Below are 14,833 nucleotides of genomic sequence, written 5' to 3'. Positions count from 1 at the left end.
AACGTGTTTATGCACTGTACGCTGAAGATCAGCCAAATTTCTAGCTCTCAGCAGACTGAAGACTTTTGCACTGCACCGCTTCCAAAACTACAGTATGAACAGCCTCATTATAGTTATCTGATGACAACACTCATCCAAAGAGCAAGCTCCCATATTTGGACAAGTGCCACAAATACCAAATGCATAGATGCCAACCTGTCCAGCTTTAATTACTGTGCCTTCTCCTAATCTCGCCCGTAGCCCTGAAATGCAATTCTGCAGAGAACAAATCACAGTCAACCAAACGTAGACACTCCTGCTGGGACAAAAGCTCTGTTGACTTTAAACCAGGGTTTTGCTGCTCGAAAGACACAGCAAGGAACTTTGAAGCAAGTCCAGTGACCCTTACAATGGGAAAAAAAAAAGACATGACTAATAACACATAAAGAAATAATTATACAGTTTCATTAAATATAGTTCTATTACTAATTAACACCATGTAAGGATCAGACAGCTCAAGTACTAAAGTCAAATGTATGGCGTTTCCTGACATTTTAAAATGTTATTTTTTAACAATTTTTTAGAAACACTGAGTAAAAGGACAAACATCTTCCAACAGAATGGTGAAGGTGCTAATTTACAAATAGGGGCTGTGGTTATCAATATGCAAAGCTCATGCAAATGTACCTAAAACAGTATTGATAGATAAATCATTAACAAGTTGCAGAGTTTGGGATAAGGGCTAAGATTTTGGTTGACCACATTTCACTTTTGACACAAGGCTCTCATGAACTGTATTTAAGCAACATCACAGATGTTGAGCCAAACATTTCTTCCTACAACCTATTCACCTGACTGGCTTCTAGGTGACTAACTGGATGGCACTGTTTCAGGAAAGATTCAATTTTATTCTGTTTTAGCATTATTTTTAGAGTTAAGATGATTACAGAGGCTTTAAGTACCTGGACATACTTAAATATGCCTGAAAGGCTTATTCAAGCTATCACATAGCAAAGACATCATTCAAGACTCCTACTGTCCACACAACACTGGAAGTTACACGATTACTAGAAGAAAATAAGTACTATTTGCAATACTTCTAAATGGTACCTGAAGAATTGATGAGATACTAACACTTTATTTATTTATTTATTTATTTATTTATTTATTTATTTATTTATTTATCCTTCATTAAGAAGGGCATGGAATATTCCACAATGTCTTTGCAAGACCTGAGAGCTTAATGAACAACCTCACCGGTTCAGTTTCCTCCAGGTGAGAGCCAGGGAGCAGCACCCCATACTCCAGTAGGGGAAGGGGACTCCTTCCAGCAGCAAGCCAAAGGAAAATTTACAATGCTAGTGCGAGCTGAGGAAATGAAACAGGCAGTCAGGTTGGACTTTGCTGGAAATGCATTAGCTAGAAGTTGTGTAAGCTGTAGAACGTCAGTCAGGCTCAAGGAACAGGGATGGAAAAGTGTAAACAAGGATGCATGTGGCCAGGGACTGAATAGCCACAGCCAAATCCCATAAAATATGGGGGAACAGGCTTCAGAAAGGTAGCTGTCAGCTGCACCTGGGGCATTACTGACTGTGCTTGTCCAACCTCTTCTCCATATCCCACTGCGAAGGAGATGGCATGATCGAGACCACCTACTCCAAGCATCCCAACTGTTGGAAAAGCCTTCTGTTAGCTGAACACAAATCTCTTACTCCCTCTGGACAAAGAAAAGAATAGGACATAGAACAGGTTGTCTCCTCTCTGTGCAGCACTGTCACATATTTAAAGGCTTATGCCTCCCCCTTGAGTCATCTCTTCTCTATGCCAAATGCCCTATTTTTAAAAACCTTGATTGGTAGGCAGTGTTTTCCCAACCCCATGTCATTCCTGTGGCCCTCCTTGGCAATTCCAGCTGCCCTTCTTGAGATGAGAGAGCTCGAGATTGGGAGAGGCAATGATGTTAACAGGCAAGTGCAGCTTTGCATCTTTACAAGATTCGAGATCTTATAAAACCATTTACGGGAGATCAATCACAAATTAAGCACGCAGTGCCTCTGCAACAGTTGCTTTCACCCTCAGAGGGTGCTATGCAAAGGACTAGTATATCAAAGCACTCTGGATCTGTAAGACAGGTGGTTACAGTCACTTTAATAATGCCTTAATGAAGTTTTCCAAGAAAGCTAGCATCACCAGCATCCACTATTCCACCCTCATTGTTGTCCTGTGCAAAAAGCTATTATCAAAAGATACCTCTTTTCTTCAATTAAGTCATTCAAAAACATGGACATAAGGAGAATGAGTCTTCCCTGCTAATAATACGTTGCGGGTTATTATCTTTCCACCCTGCAATACAGGCCTTTAGTCTTCGTTAAGGATTTAGATTGGGAAATATGCTCTTAGTCAAATGAGAAAAAAAATACAGCCCACGCTCCTGTGGCAGACCATGTGCAAGGCAGCAGGAGGCAAAGCACACTGGAGGCGAGCAGCAGTGGGAGAAAGGAAATGGGAATCAGATCTTGGTATTTAGAAGTCAGAATGTGAAACGCAATCAGATGAGTTTTCTGGCTGCCTGTCTCACCAGCCCCAGTACCAGCCCCAATCTGTACAGCCGTCTACAACCCAAAATTCAGCGCGCAGGAGGTGTTACTAGTCACCGCATACCCCATTCACCTATCCTGAGTCCTCTTTTCCAGTGATATAGGAGAAGAATGCATTCTGGGGGGCTATAACCCGTGACCCTTGAATAAAATATTGGAGATGCCCTATAGCTTTCCTCCCACGCTGTTCCAGATCCTCTCCAAATGAGCTGTCCCTTCTTTCAGAAAATTCTGCATCTGTGCTTTCCTTTGCCTCTTATCACAAATTCAGTCATGATACCCTGCCCTCGTGTGCACACAAACTCACCCTCTTTTTGCACCGTACTGTTACACTGTGAAGGTGAACACATCTAATACCTGCACAATGAAAAAACATTTCTATTTGTTCAAGCAGGACTTGGAAGGAGTGCTGTCATTCACACAAGCAGGTGGTGATAGTAAAGAAAGACCACAGGTAGATAAAGGGAGGCATCTCAGAACAAATTTACACCAAAAACCCCAGGCTCTTGAAGTTCAGCCACAACCTCATGATCTACACATCTTAAAACGTAGGCCTGTTGTATAATTGAACCTCTTCTGCATTCCCATGCCTATCTCACTTACACACAATTTGTCTTTGAAGGAAATTATGTAGGAGACTGCAACACTTTCTGTGCATCAAAACACATTTGGAGGCCCTTATTCCCTGGTTAAAGGCTGTATTTCGTTTGCCTCTTCCCTTCCCCATCAAGTTGCTAGTTAAAATATGGTTGGCAACCTCAGACAACAGCTTCAGAACATGCCTGGGTTATAGATTTGCATATTATGAGCTGAGTAAATTCTGAATTAAAAATTAAAAAAGTGTAGCACAATCAGTTCTACAGTCTGTTGAGTCCGACAAGAGGGAAATGCTGCTAAGTGTCCTTACGGCACATGTGTCCTTTCTCCTCTTAACTCCACGCTGCTTCTATTTCTGTCTCTGTTTCAATAGCATTAGTTTGCATTTGTAAAACCCTTTTTTCCCTGTCAAAAAAAAAAATATTAAAAATCAACAGATCAAGGTAAACATTCTGGATGAACAAATCCCCCTCCTTATTACCACATTGCTACTCAAATTGCAAGTGTTGGGAAAGCCAACTTTAAATATATTTATTTAAAATCAGAAGGGTGGGGTGTGATCCATCCCTGAGGGACAGAAATAAAAAGATAAAGGTTTTGAGTTTAGAATGTTGGCAATAGGTGGAGGGGAGAAGCTGTGAGTGATGAGCCTCAGTTTTCTCCTGCCAAAAGTAATGTAAATCTTTCCTTGACTTCCACTTTGCTGAAGAGGATCAGACCCCCAAGTTGCAAAATTTATTGAAAAAAAAAAAAAAAGGAAAATCCCCAAATATGCCTTTCTAGTCCACCTCCCTACCAAAGCAGGGTTGTAGATTATTTTAGTGCTTTCTGAAGTCTAATTTTAGGTGTCCCAAATAATGTGGCTTGTATTATTTCCCTTGGGGAGCTCTTTCACAGTCAAATAACTCTCATAGTTCCGATTGCCTGACACTCAGCCTAATTTCTCCTTCTCTTAATTTGATCCTATTTGCACTCCACTGCAGATGACTCTACCTTGTACCACACAAAATCATTTCTCCTGCCCCTCAATCTAGTTTTGTGAAATATTAGAATCATTTGCAGGGACTAGTTATGTTTTTAAGCTGCTTTACTTCTCACAAGTCATCCCATCAGTCATTGAACAGTATTACTCTTCTCTGATTTATACACACTTGTTCTTTTTTGTCCTCTTGGTAATGTTAACACTAAAGCTGGTAATTTCAGGTGTCACAGACCATTCCCTGCTTCTACTCGCAGTGCTTGCTTGAGTAACAGCTGGGTTTAAGAACAGCAGCACAGTCCTCAACTCACAGCTCAAGCACCAAAGTTCTGAAGTCCCAAAATCTTCATCCAGCCTTTCATTTTGAAATGGCAGATGGCAGATCTTTTCTCTTCAGTAACTGCTCTCTCAGTCCTGTTAGATTCACCTGCAGACAACTCAGCATAGCTGCCTATGCTTTTATATAGATCTGGTCTCACCCTGCCCAGCTGCCAGGCGTACACAAGCCCTGATCCGAAAGCTTTCCATAGGTTCAGGTTGGAAATGAAGAGACATTGGAATGGGTTGCCCAGGGAAGCGGTGAAGTCCCTGTCCTTGCGGGTGTTCAAGGAAAGGTTGGATGTGGTGCTTAGGGACATGGTTTAGTGGGTGACATTGGTGGTAGGGTCCAGATGATCTTGGAGGCCTTTTCCAACCTTATTGATTCTATGATTCTAAAGCATGGTTGCTGCAGCACTGGGATGGAGAAAGTACTGCAAAATATTGGATTCACTATTACTGGACTTGAGATCGTTGGCAATTCGGCTTTAGGGAAATGTACAAATTTTTGCTTCATAAGAAGGCTGAGGTGAATATTTCACAGCTGTGCAGGAAAACTTCTCTAAAGTATTGGCCTTACCTTGTAGATCAAAAACTGAAGAATAAAAGTGGACCACAAATTAACTTTTAGTCAGCTTTTATATAATCATATACATCTCCATTAATCATGCTGTTCTGAATTCTACCTTTTATTTTAACAGTCCTTATATTTCAACAGAAATCTAGAAAATTGCAAAGTTACACAAGCAGCATTAATAAGCAGCTGTTCAACTCTCAGGATCTGAAAAGCAGACAATGAGATTAATTGTGCCCACACTTGTTCCTGTCAACCATCACTGAAGAACAGCTGAAATCACTGGTACAAGCACACCACAAATGTTTTAATGCCAGTGTAACATACACAGAGGCAGAAAAGAGAAGAAAGGGAGCAGAGTATATGTGTGTTAAACAGACAGATTAATTTTTTCTGCTGTCACTACCACGCAACTGGAAATGATGCAGAAAAAGACCCTGTTTGGAATGAACCATTTTAGTTTTTAACTATCACTGAAATCAAAACATGTAATTTTAAAGCATCACATACTACGCTTTCTTCTTCTGTTTGCAGTGGGAATGATTTAATATGTTTAGAGAACAAAACAAAAAAGAATCGAAGAGCCTCTGAGTATCCTTGCAGTCTCTATCCTCTGCAAAAACAACACTGTTCACAAAATACTTGATGGCCTCTGCTGTATTTGAGAGACTCAAGAGCAGTGGAAAAGCATGAAACTCTTACTACCTTCTTGTGTAGCTCACCCGCAATATAAAGTCTCATACACAACCCATTTTACTATATATATTTTAAGACATTCACAGGTAAACTCCCAGAACTGACTAATAAAACTAAAGTCTTTCACCATTTCCTAACAGCCTCTACCTTGGATTGTATACAATTTATGAGAAATTTCTGCTCTCAGCCCCCATTTACATCAGTGCAACTGAAAGGAGAATCTGGCTTTTCCATTTCCATTGAAATGTACAAACCACGGGGACTCTTCCTCCATTTAATATCCAATGAAACATTCTTAGGAAGCATTTGCCTACACAGGGTTTGTGCAATTGTCTCGCAGCACGTTAACAGTATTCTGCATTTAAGCCAAGTAATGTAAATTCTCCTCAGCTTGGAATATTTCCACCAGGCTTGATCCAACTGAGGGCTGCATCCCATTTCTGCCTGTAAAAAAAAGCCCACAATGCAGTGCAGCTCTCGTTCTGTCAGGAGCCTGATAACACTACAGCTAACCAGCCAAGGCTGACCTAGTGCCGATTAGAGGAACTTGGAGACACCTTGTTTCCATGTGTGCCGTGGGCAGATATCTCTGCTGGGTTCCCCATGGTGCTGAGGCTACAAATTAAAGTGCTGTGTCTTGACAAACCTTCCTTCAGAGGCAAAGCTGTGCAGATGACTTCATATTCCCTATACATGACTATTTCAGGGTGGAGCTTCCTGTGCACTGCAGGGATCTACCATAGAGGAATAATTACTGGAACACTGCAGAATAAGAAAATTGTCATCCTCTCTTAAATCAGGACTAAGGGAACAGAACTACACATAAGAAGAAACATATTATGCCTACAGTATTGCTAACCTCAAGCTAAATAATCCAAAGACAACTGAGGTAGATTGGAAGCAATTAGGACGTTTACAAAGATGCAGCTTTGCAAAGGAAACAATTTTACAAAGGGTTTCCTTTAAATATACTGTATCATCCCCACAAAGAGAGACAGGGCCAACTTCACTGCTATACATACATAAACAATGGTGAATTTGATATACAGTCATTAGCAAAGTTAATCATTGGCCTAAGCTAAATAAAGAAAGTGTAGCTCAGCTGACGTTCAAGGTCACTGCCACAGTCTGAAGACGACCATTTGCTTTTATACTCTTCAAGTGTTTCAGTGTGGACAACACTTGAGCTCTTTCAGTAGAGGCAATCTCATGTTCCAAGTTACACTTTAAAGTTTGTGGTCTCTGCAAAGAAGCAAATTGTACGTTTTCATGTAGTTTTTAATAATAACATATATTTATTTACGTTATAGTCATTCATATGCTACTGAGAGATTTGAAAAGTATACCTGTACATAGAATGGTTTCCACCAAAGAAATCCCTACAGCTGTTAATCAATTCTCCTACAAGAAGAAAGCTTTTCCTTCCAATTAAGTTGCTAGCATTAAAAGGCAGTATTCGTAATCTTGCTTTTTCATATCTGTTACTCAGCTCAACAGACGTCTGTTTTTAAATGCCAATCAAGTGAAAAGAGTTTGCAAAATTGGGCGCTAGAAGACTCCAAGACTCATGAAAGCCATGTCTCAAATCTTTCTAAAATTTTCACTTTCAACCACATGATGATTCGTTAAAGATCAATTAAAGATCCTTTAAACCTTCTCAACTTTCCATCTCGCAAATATGAGTTCACAGAAAACGCCATGGATGCCATATCAGGCCAGTCTCTACAATTTCTAGTACTCACAAAGCAAGGAAAATGAGTCTGGCACTGCAACGTGAGTCATCCTTCCCTACAAGACAGTATCAATATCGTGCCTCAGGACAGGGTGGTAGTCGCCACATGCTGGAAGGTAATTGGGTAATTGTCTTTCATAAGGGATGTAAAATGTGATGGTCTCACCACCTGTGGGAATAAGTTTCCAGGGAAATCAGCACCTCAAAGAGAGAACTGCAAGTTTTGCTCCAGGTTTTCAGTGAAGCTGTGATTACCTCATTTCCCTTCCAAATGTATTTCCAGTGGTAAAAATGCTCGCTCTAATGTCCTGACAAGCTAAACTTCAAATTCTGAATGTGCTTACACAATCTTACTTTCCTGCTCTTATCTGTCAATCCTGTTGAAACTCCTGCTTCATTTCAATGTCATAATGGATGATTTTACCTTAGATGTTCTTTACAGCAGGGTAAGGGTTGTATACTTGCAGTTAAAAGGTATATAAACCCCTAGGTTACTAAGGGAGCCTAGCTACATTACCATAATGTTGCCTTTTTACTACTTTAAGTAATTCAGTGTTCTGAAATAAATAAAATACAAAGTGTTTTTACTGCTCCTAAGTGTCATAGGCAATAAACGTATAAAACTTACTATGTGCATACAAATGTAAATATTCTTTCTTGTACAGAAAATTATCATTTAAGTCAATAGACAAAATATCTAGCTCCATTTACATCCATTTACTCAGGACAATGGTTTCACTTTATACAAAGAATAACAGATTGCAAAGTCATTTGTAACTGGTAATTCCCTAAAAAGTCGCAGACAAAAGGTGCTTTGATCTGCTGACCCGGTTCTGAATTCACAGGAAAACAAAGTTCCCAGAGGAAGCGATCTGAGTTTTATTAAATTGGAGATTCAGACCTTCAATTTATTAAAGGACTTGAGCTGTAATTCTTTGTGCAAGTCACCATACTCAGAGTGGACAATGTGATGGATATCTACACATACACACGGAATAAGCAACCAACACCAGACATCCAAAAATAGCCAACTTCCTTTGTTGCCTGCTGAAGAAGGAAAGTAATTCAAAGGGATTAAATGACAGTAGGAGATTGTTTGAAGTGACATCATCATAGACGCAAAGAAGCAAAGTGGTTTCCCACATTTTTCCTTCTCTGAACAGGTTGATTAGTTAATATAGCAATAGCTTGATGCCACAATGAGCTCCCAAGACTATTTCCAGTGTAGCCAGTATCTCCTCCCATCAGACCAAGCAGGGGAAAGAGGAGGACTCATTTAAACTGACTCTGGAACCAAGTTTTATGGTGGTTTTGGACTCAGTGTTCACTTCTACCAGTTTGGATTTGGTACTTTTCTTTTTTTCTGTGTTAATCTCTCTCCTTTTCTAGTGGTTTACTGGTCTCTCTGTTCCCACTCCCTTTTGTCCTTTGCTCCTTTCACTGTTCACCTCACCTGTCACCTGCTGCTGATGCCTGCAAGACAGAGACTGTTCACTTCAAAGGTTGAGCTGTCAAAAGAAACCCTGCACATGGTGCACAAGTAGATAACAGCATGGTGATACCAGAGCTTCAGCACAGGTTGCCAATACTGAGAGAAATGGAAGAAATGTAGGCTGACCTAGCTGTGAAAAGGAAATGTGATTTCCAGTCAGGAGCTATACCCTGACTAAAGTAGATAAGTTATAATGCCAATGTACAAAGCCTCACCTGATGGTCTTGTACAAGACTGAATATTGGGAAAAAACAAAGCAACAACAACAACAACAACAAAAGCAAAACAAACAAAAAAATACAAAAAAAAAAAAAACACAAACAAAACAAAATGAAAAGAACAGATAAAATCCAGTCTGGGCAGAGGAAAGCAGCAAAGCAACTACAGCATACACATTCTGCAGCTGTGCTAAGCTAGCTCAGGTACCCCTGCATAGCACTGCACTATTTATCCTACTGCTAAGTCAATGTAGACTCATGATCACTTGATCCAAGAACACTTTCCACAATCTGCTTTTGCATAATTTCCTTGCTTCTTAGTCATTTCAAGGCTAAAAAAGACTTTCATTCTGCATTAAATGCCCTGTTGGGCCCCACTCCTGTCACTCACACAGTACACGACAGTCTCCACCCCCTCTGACAATTTACTAATTTAGGGACTAATCCATCTCTCATTAATTCTCATGCTAAATTTTCCATTGTTTTCAGTAGAACCGTTCCCAGTTTCTTAGGTTTAATTCTGAAAACTTAAGCAATTAGCAAGCTGACGTAGCACAAGCAAGTAACATCCCTAACGCGTGCTAAGCTATTTGGGCTTGCACAACTGATCAATCGAAGATTATTTCTGACCAAATCCTAGACAGAATTTGGCAGATACTTTTGCAGTGATTCATGCATCGCCAAGAGGAGCAAACATTCCTTCTGAAAACAAGCTGCTAAAAAAATGTGCTGTTTGCCTGGTATGCAAGCCTTGCTTGCCTTCTCTGCTCCTTTTGATTTTCTTTACATCTATTCAACTAATACAGCAGATCTATAGATTTTGGACAGATACAACACTTTTCAAATTTCTTCTTTAGCACACGACAAAAGCATGACTGACTTGGACAAAAGCCCCAGATCTGCCAGGGGTATTGTACACGCAGTCAGCAGCGCTGCTCTGTGACAATTTTCACTGCACAAAGCGATGCCAGCTAGGAAAGCAAGAACATAATACCTTCAAACATGAGGATAAAAAGGAGGATCAAAAGGAGGACCCAAGACCTCCATTGTAAGCAGATGCCATACTCTGCTCTTCTCATTCTTCTTTTTTTATTTATTTTTTATTATTTATAATGAAGAGAGTGCATGATAGACTAACTAGTTTTCGTAGGCATTTGTAAGAGCAGTATCAAAACTGAGCAAATGCTTTCATGCTGAACATTCTGTTCTTATAACCCCAGTGAATTTTATCTTGTAGGAACCTTCAGTCCAGTTTTCCTCTGTTTTTCACTTAGAGTTATCACTTGTAGTGTAGCTACAGCATAGCTGTTTTGGTGCTCTTGTCTGCCCAGCCGGGCTACAGGATGATACCACGCTGGTCAAACAGGGAACCTGCTCTTATCAGCAGGCAGCGATGACATGGGGTCAACCCAACAAAGAATCAGGCTTCTCTTCTGTGACCTTATCCAAGAGAGAGTTATTTCTGGTAGTCCAGAGGAAATCCGTCTCAGCTGTTGTCTGAATTACCAGGGCACAAAAGAATGTTTTTCACACCTTATGAAAAGTCTTCAGTTGTTTCACATACTTTCAAAGAGATCCAAAGGTGGCTGTACAGCTGTCGTGTACAATACTGAATGAAGCCACCTGAAGATTCTCAGAAGTCAACTTCAGGTGGGCTCATTCAAAAGCACACAATTTGTTCTAAAAATACACTATTACTCAGATGTTGAAGCCCTAAGGACATCTTTTCAGTTTGCAAACACAGCACAATTCACATCACTGGCCATCCTGGCTACAAAGCCTCTGGACCACCCTGCTGCAGAGTGACCAGAGATTAGTAAGCAACTCTGAAGTGCCAGTAAGGGTTTGCTACTGTCAGCCCATTTTCAGAAAGCTTCCGTCTTTCAAAAAGAGTAACTATTTCATGGGAGAGGACAGAAAAATTGCGGAAAATCTCGAACTGTAAAGGTGTTCCAGAAGCTTTACCTCAAAGCTGCATAGCAGTCACTGGTAGCTCAGTGTTAGCTGTGTACTGAACACTTTTAGACTGAAGAATTTATTGGATATTAATTTTTACTTAGATGTATTGAGATGTTAATTTTACATATACTCTGTAGAAGCAAGCAATCTGTATTGTGGCACAACAGAGCCCATTATCATTTTCCCAGAGCAGTCATCTGCTTCAACTTTTCATCTGTGGTCTGTTGTATTAGACCTGAAAATGAATGTTGTAAAATACCCACATAATAATGTGTCTGATGCTCACACACATCCAGGACAACTCAACTATGCAAGTCCAAGGGAAGAGAGCTGAACTGACCTAGACCGGTCTTCTCACCTACTTTTGATAACTAAACAGAGCTTGTCCCAGTCGCTGAGCACAGAGAAAAAAAACTTCCACAGAAAAATCATGTATTTCTGACTAACAAAACATACAAAGTTTGATGCCAATCTTTTCACTGCTCTAGTTCACTTCACAGCTGGTATGTGTTTAAAATCCTAAACATTTGACGGATATTTTAGCATCATTATCATTTATTTTATAGTTAATTTAAAATACTAAATCGTATGTTATTCAGCTTTGAAGCTTTCAACATTTATCTCTTAAAATGTGCAAATACTCTTCTATTTGTTATGACTAAGGGACTGTTTTCAGTTCAAGGTCTTCTTTTCAGATGACAATTAATTTCCCAAAATATTGACCTCATCAAACAATAAATGACCTTTTTGAAGTACAAAAAGCATCTATTAGCATATATACTGTGCTGCTAAGATGAGATATTCAACAAGCACTGCTGACTCTTATGGTATAATTAGTGAGATGAAATACCACTATGTTTTGATTTACTGTTTAAAATTTTTCAAATACTTCCTGAAAATTCAAGTTTAATAGCCATCACACAGGGATTCCTAGCATGGCCCTTCCTGATGTATTGTGGCAACTGAACCTGAGATGCTACAGTATCTTTACACTTTTGTTTATTTATATTTCCTTTTGGAGGAGCCACTGGAGATGGAGAGAGAAAAAGAAAAAAGGAGGCAGTCACTTTGTATTATACCATATAATTTGATAAATACAGCATATGTTGCTCTTTCCAGCGCAGAATCAGAATCTCAAATGCATCTGAATCTTCTTCAGGAATAGAACCAAACTACAAATGATCTGCGCATTGCACTTAATGAATCCAGCTCTGCACCTACCCCTACATGACCAAAGCCTGTATGCAAAGCTGATCAAAGTTTCTACACCCTGTCTCCATACAATGCATACCCTTGATTTTTTTTAAAAAAATCAAGTTTTGTACTTACATTGCAAGCTGGCACGGGCACCATACATTTGTGCAGTTTTACATACCACTTAGCATACTGGAGCCTGAATCTTAACAAGATGTTGTAGACAAAAATGTTTAGTAACAACGACACCGTAACATCAAGAGGGGCTGTGTGTCTGTTGCTAAGCCCCATCCCCTTCCAGGATCTCCTACAGGAGGAATCAACTCCCACAGAATTTTTTTCTGCCTATGAGTCTAACTCACATTCTGGCATCATCTCCTAAAGCAAAACATCCAGAACACTGTCACTGAAACAAAACACACTTACACAGTCCTCTGCAGGGATCCCACACTGAGCTTCTCGTACTTTAGTTTGTACATGGAAGTTGGTAGTTGACGGCACAGCAGACTGAATCTCTCCACCTCGCACTGGGCAAAGTCCCTCGCCAGCTGTGGGCGGCAGCAGTGACCGCACTGCCCGCACATTCCAGCCGGGACACTGCTTGGGGTCACGGGGCCACGCAGTGAAGGGGAACCGTCTGCATGCACACGTACCTAACAGGCAGCCCAGATCAGACTGCCGGCACGGAATTAACTTGTATTCATTTCCTTGGTCGTCTCCCCTGTGGCTTGTTTTTCAGTACAAATGACGCGAACTGAAGGCTGTAACGATGATTACACGAACGCTCGCACATCGTAAAATAAACCTGAGTTTGTGCTGCATATAGAGATGGTGAAACTGAAAACACTGACTGTGTCAGGGGCAGCTCAACATTTCTAATCGTGCAGCATACCTGATCACAAATACCGCTGTTACCACAATTTCAGCAACATCACACCGTCTGAAGCAGCAGAAGCACCCCGAAATTTTAGCCCCTAAATCCAGGCTGTCCTGTGACAGTTCTGTGTTGAAACCATCAACCTCTAATTGTAAACCTTGTTGTCTCTTCCTCTAAATCAGACTTTGAGACCCCTCACTTCACACCACCCTCCCAAAGCGGCACCTGGCCTGGCTGTGTCCCTCCTTCCTCCACCTCGTCCCGGCCGGTTTGTGCTGCTCCCATCACCCCATCGCCCTGCGTTTCCACAAACTGACCGGTGCAGGAACAACCAGATTTCAGTCATGGTTTGAAGTGTGCTGATTTATTATTAATAAATAATAAATAAAAGCTTCTTGGGGATGCTTCTCCAGCATCCCCCCCTGCGACAGCTACACAGGCATCTATGCACCGCAGCGCTTATGGCTATCCAACCCCCCTTCCCCCAGCGGTCCTATTCCAGCACAACTACTTTAAAGGCGATAACAAGAAAATAAAAAGTTCTTCGCATCCGATGCTGTGCAAAAACAGCCCCTTTGGGGGAAAAAGAAAGGAAAACAAAAAAAGAAACAAACGGAGCAGCACCACACCAGCCCTGCCACTAGTGCAGCCCCGCTCCCTCCACAGCAATAACCTCACCCCGCAGGCGGGGGCACTCCAGCCCTCCCCGGCCCCGCAGGAGAGCTCCAAGTTTCACAGACCCCCAAACCCCAAAAACCCAAGACCCCAAAACCTCAGCCCGCCGCAGCCCCCCGGCCCCCCCCCCCAGCGGCCGCCTCGCCCCGGGGCCGGCCCCCGCCGCCGGCGCCTCCCCGCCGCGCTGACACCGGGCGAGGCGGGACGGGGACACCGGGCACCCCTCGCCCCCCTCCGGGCCCACCTGCTCGGCGGCCCGGTGCCGGTGTCGGTGCCGGTGCCGGTGCCGGTGTCGGTGTTGTCGGGGCCGGGGCGGCGCGGTGCGCTCCTCCCCGGGCAGAGGGCGCCAGGTAGGGCGGCCGCCCGCCTCCCCTCGGGGGAGGTGGGGGCTGGCCGGGAGGCGGGGGAAGGAGGTGTGTTTGCGTGCTTCTGGGGGGAATCTTAAATCTTGAGGGGATAAAAAGCAGCCCGTCCCGGTCCTCGGGGGAATAAAAATTAAAGAGTGTTTTAAAAAAGTAGGCAAAAGGAGCCAACGGCCCCGCAGCGCCGGTTTCTGTCGTCTGACGATGGCACCAGGGTAGCAGCCTGGGTCTTGGCCACGGGTGCGTGGCCATGGACACCATCTCCATCCCCATCCTTGAAGCATCCTGCTGTGGCATGGTGCCCTGCCGCACAAACAACACCTCGGCTTCTATTTTCAACAGCCCACATGGAAGCCAAAGCGTTGCCCAACAGCACAGAGAAAGATGCCACTACCCTATCCTGCCACCAAAGGCCATCCGCCTGCTGAACCACGTCTGCCCTTGCAGCAAGGGCCTGTGCTCGGAGCCGGCTACGTGCCCTCGTTTCACACCCTCGCGTCCCAGATTGTGTGCTCAAAATAAAAATAAGCGAAAAATTTTGGTTTGTTCCGGATTTTTTCTTCCAGGCGGTTTCCAGATGGAAA

The 14,833-nt window shown here is 42.3% G+C and overlaps 1 protein-coding gene across 4 annotated transcripts in view; it reads right to left on the bottom strand.

The window, feature by feature from the left end:
- WIPF3 (WAS/WASL interacting protein family member 3) overlaps nt 1–14,288 on the bottom strand; it is a 36,590-nt gene extending 22,302 nt beyond the window's left edge. The window contains exon 1 of one of the 4 annotated variants that reach the window (XM_068674298.1): nt 14,132–14,288. The gene's annotated coding sequence lies outside the window, so the exon portion shown is untranslated. Of the gene's footprint in view, nt 1–195; nt 1,130–1,554; nt 1,697–12,761; nt 12,908–14,131 lie in introns of those variants that run through there. The other 3 variants (XM_068674299.1, XM_068674300.1, XM_068674301.1) reach the window with 3 other exon arrangements.
- Nucleotides 14,289–14,833: the final 545 nt, after the last annotated feature.

The sequence above is a fragment of the Anas acuta genome, chromosome 2, assembly GCF_963932015.1.
Source record: "Anas acuta chromosome 2, bAnaAcu1.1, whole genome shotgun sequence".
Taxonomy (NCBI): Eukaryota; Metazoa; Chordata; class Aves; order Anseriformes; family Anatidae; genus Anas; species Anas acuta.
This window is presented reverse-complemented; position numbering and strand designations above follow the sequence as displayed.